We start from the raw sequence: 4,342 nt of genomic DNA, 5'->3' as shown, positions 1-4,342 counted from the left end.
CCCGTTGCGGAGCACAGGCTCCGGACGCGCAGGCTCAGCGGCCATGGCTCACGGGCCCAGCCGCTCCGCGGCACGTGGGATCCTCCCAGACCGGGGCACGAACCCGGTTCCCCTGCATCGGCAGGCGGACGCGCAACCACCGCGCCACCAGGGAAGCCCATGAATCAATTTTAAACCATTATTTATAGTAATTTTCTCTGGATGTATGGGATTATAACTGTTTTGTTTTCTTCAGTTTGCTTGTTTTAATTTTATGTACTGAACACCTATTATTCTTTAAAAAAATGAAGAGAAAATACTGGAAAAAAGTCCCCAGTTACTTAGAACCTGAAGTTTATACTACATCCTTTTTTAAATTAATCTACTATGAACCAAGTGTATTCTAGGGATGCAGCTAGAGCAATGAACCAACAATCCTTCTCTCTTGAAACTTACATGCCAGTAGGGATGGAATTAGACAGGTAATAAACAAAATAATAAACCTGCTGTACAGCAGAAAACTATCAGAGAAAGAATGAAGCTAAAGAGCTGTGTAGAAACAAACTATGAACACCCACCACTTTGCAGAGAATATTCTCTATTCATTTGTTTGAGGACCTTAAATACCTTTTTTTTTTTAATAGAAATCAAAGTAATGCATGCATGTTTTAAAAAATAAAGTACGGGCTTCCCTGGTGGTGCAATGGTTAAGAATCCACCTGCCAATGCAAGGGACTTGGGTTTGATCCCTCGTCCGGGAAGATCCCACATGCCGCAGAGCAACTAAGCCCGTGCACCACAACTACTGAGCCTGCGTTCTAGAGCCCGTGAGCTACAACTACTGAGCCCACGTGCCACAACTACTGAAGCCCGCGCACCTAGAGCCAGCGCTCCGCAACAAGAGAAGCCACCGCAGTGAGAAGCCCGCTCACCGCAACGAAGAGTAGCACCCGCTCGCCGCAACTAGAGAAAAGCCTGCGTGCAGCAACGAAGACCCAACGCAGCCAAAAATAAAATAAATTAAAAAAAAAAAGTACATCAGAGTTTATAATGAAAAGCAACATTGTTCTGCCAATCTTCCCAGCCCTGTTCCCCAGAGACCACTAATTTTTTGCTTTCAGTTCTTCAGGTGGTAACTTCCATATCTCTAAAAGTATACTTATATTGTTATTTATTTATCATCTGTAGACATTATTTATTGACTTTGTGTTATTATTAAGCACCACTACCTCTTCCCCTCCACACAGGTCTACCACTATTTGTAGTTGTTCTTATTGGTTACACTAATGATATGAGTAAACCTTATTTTTTCTAGCAAAAAAAAAAAAAAAAGTATTTAATGACTTCCCCACTTTGTAAAATAAAGATTTGGGAGCTCTACTGGCTTTCAACTTCTGCCACTTCCCTCCCTCTTCCAAAGTTTTCTCCATTGAGCTGTTCCAATACTCTTATAGCAGATATACATTTAAAAAAGCTCAGTGGCTCAGCTCTAAAAACAGAACGTGAATGCTTATTTTGAAATAGGACTGAGCAACTTCTTTAGTCCTAACACCAGCCACACCGTGGGACTGAACAGTCAATGCCCTGGTTGTAGGACAGGGACTAGGCCTTGGTCACAAAATTTAAGTGGGCGCTAAAAACTCAGTAGTCAAGAAGAATGCCATTTTAATATAAAAATCAAAAATAATGCAAAAAAGTCCATAAGGAACAAAATATAATTTAGAAATAAAGATAGGCTCGGCAGGGCTTCCCTGGTGGCGCAGTGGTTGAGAGTCCCCCTGCTGATGCAGGGGACACGGGTTCGTGCCCCGGTCCGGGAAGATCCCACATGCCGCGGAGCGGCTGGACCCGTGAGCCATGGCCGCTGAGCCTGCGTGTCCGGAGCCTGTGCTCCGCAACGGGAGAGGCCACAACAGTGAGAGGCCCGCATACCACAAAAAAAGATAGGCTCGGTAGAATCAGTAGAAAAGAGAAAATCGTAAGTGTTTATATTTGCACCCCACGTTTAACAGTGGTCTTCGCCTCTTTCTACGGCATCTGTGATTACACAGGTTGTGTACGAGAGCTGAAAAGTGTTTCAGATGAGAGGGTGAGGTGTGCCTTTCAGATTAGGAATATCGATACTGGATATCCGGGTGCCACCACACTTTGACCTCGCAACTTGCAAGCTAAAGCGATGTTGAATTAGGAAACAGAATTTTTGTGACTTAAAAGGTGAATCGAGGGGAGGGGCCAGCAGATGAAGTTACTTATTTGTTCAGAATTCCATGCATTTTCAAGGTCGTTTGCTCCCCCTGCTCTGTGCACGCCTGTTGGTCCAGGCAGCACGATACTTTGAATAAAGGTCAGCAAAGGGGTCACCCTCCTGATTATTCCCTTCTACCAGAGAGGAGGAGGAAGCCCTGGGCCCCTTATCCACCCCTGAGTCGCTGCAAAATCCTGGGCATCCCTGACAGCTGCAAATTCCTCCCAGGAGCTGCCAAGCTTCTGGGGTTGCCATGGTCCATGGGAGTGAAATGCTGGCCGCCCTCGCTGCACCGGCCCGGAGCAGGCTGTTGCTGCCTTCCCTTCAGTCCCTTTCAAAAGCTTTTAAAGGAGATCCCTGGGGGGAGGTGGGAGGACGGGACATCAACCAAGGCTTCCGTCCAAGCGGCTGGGGCGAATAAAAGAGGCTTTTCTCAAACTAACGGTGCAAGTGCTGGGCTTGTTTCACGGGATTTTTAACCCTCGTTCTTTCCCTGATGGGAAAGGGAGAGCAGAAATGGTTCTTGCCAAGCTTCACTTGCTGTAGGCAGCGCCTTGCAGCGTTTCCCCCAGGGATTCCTCACTCTGGAGGGCGAGGAGGGCAGAGAGGATGCTCCCTAAACTTCACCAGCTGTGGGCAGCTCCTCCTCGCTTGTTTCAAAGGGTTTCTCACCCTGGGGATTTGGGGGGTGGGGGGACGAAATCGGCTCCAAACTAACAGGCTGTGTGGTCAAGACTGAATGGAGCTATCGGGTGTGACTGGCAAATTTGGGGAACACTTTCAGAAAATGGGGAACTAACCGAGATGATGAGAAGCCCCTTAGTCCAGGCCTCTCGGGTTTCCCTAGCACCTTCCTCCCCATCCCGGTCCTCCTTAGGGTCTGAGGGCCGGACGGCGGGCGCGCGGGGGGTCTGGGGTTCGCCTCCCCCGAGCCGCGGCGGACGCAGACAAAGAGGCGGCGGTGGGGGGCTCGGGCCCGACGCCGGCCGCGGGGTGCGGGCCGCGAGGTCCGGGGCGCGGGGCCGGCCGGGGTGGGCGCGGCGGCCGGGCGCGCTGGGAGGAGCCGCCGCGGCGTCTTCTCCAGGCGGCGCGTGCCCGCCCGGCCCCGCGGCGGCGCGTCACGCTCTCCCCCGCCCGGAGCCGACGAGCCGGGAGGCGGGAGGCGGTGGCCGCGCTGCTGCTGCAGTGGGGCAGGTGGCGGTGACTGGCGGCGAGCGAGGCGGCGGCGGCGAGCGGTGAGCGGGGCGCGGCGCGGTCCCTCTCCCCTTCCTCGTCCCCTCCTCACCTCTCCCCTCCGTCCCCGCCCGGCCCGCTCCTGCCCGCGCGGCTCGGGGCCGGGGGCCGGGCCCGGCGTCCCAGAGGGGGACCGAGTTCCGCGCGCCGGGCCGCCCCCGAGGGGCCGCAGGGAGCCCCAGGGCGATGGCCCCGGAGGCCGGCGGCCCCTGGGGTGCTCCGCCCGGAGCCGGAAAAGTGGCCGGCCCTGTCAGCGCCGAGCCCGGCCTTGCCTTCCTCCGCCCGCCTCAAGATGGAGCTTGGACTCCTTGCCCCTGCGCCGCCCCAGGCGCCGCTCCCTCCCCGGCACCCTTCTCCGCTCTCCTGGGCCCCGGAGCGGGGGTGGGGGGCGGGCGCCCGAGGGGCCGAGGCCCGGCGGGACCTGTTGCCCCGGCGGGCACCTGAGCGTGCCTCGGGCCCTTGGCCGCGGTGCCCGCGAGCCGGAATGGAGGGCACCCTGGCCGTGGCCTCCGTGGCGGGCGCCGGCCGGCGGGCTGGCCTTGCTGGCCGGGGCCTGGCCGGCCGTGGCTTTTGTCCCCCAGCCCCACCCCCCCCTCCGAGTGGGACTGTGATTCTTGGAGAAGGTGGATGACAAGAGGTGACAGGGATTTCTGAAATAACACCGCTGCCCCGTAACCCGAACCTTCTGCCTCGGCAGGGCATTGGCTCGGAAGACAGATGACACTTGTTCAGAGATTATTTTAAAAGCAGAGGCTTCTGATTCCCCTCCTTTGGAGGTCCTGTGCTTCAGAAATCTGATTTTGATCTGGGGAGAAACGCTGAACTCGGCTGTTTCTCCACTTCATGTGGCTTTTCCATCTGGCAGGAGCCGAGCACCACTCCCTC

At 55.2% G+C, this 4,342-nt stretch overlaps 1 protein-coding gene across 3 annotated transcripts in view; it reads left to right on the top strand.

The window, feature by feature from the left end:
• The first annotated feature begins 3,344 nt into the window (after positions 1 to 3,344).
• CLIP1 (CAP-Gly domain containing linker protein 1) overlaps positions 3,345 to 4,342 on the top strand; it is a 134,218-nt gene continuing 133,220 nt past the window's right edge. For 2 of the 3 annotated variants that reach the window (XM_055080284.1, XM_055080275.1), the window contains exon 1: positions 3,345 to 3,459. The gene's annotated coding sequence lies outside the window, so the exon portion shown is untranslated. The remainder of the gene's footprint in view (positions 3,460 to 4,342) is intronic. The other variant, XM_055080276.1, reaches the window with a different exon arrangement.

This window comes from Physeter macrocephalus, chromosome 19 (assembly GCF_002837175.3).
Source record: "Physeter macrocephalus isolate SW-GA chromosome 19, ASM283717v5, whole genome shotgun sequence".
NCBI classification, from domain to species: Eukaryota; Metazoa; Chordata; class Mammalia; order Artiodactyla; family Physeteridae; genus Physeter; species Physeter macrocephalus.
The sequence above is the reverse complement of the archived record's forward strand: the minus strand, read 5'-3'. Positions and strand labels throughout refer to the sequence as shown.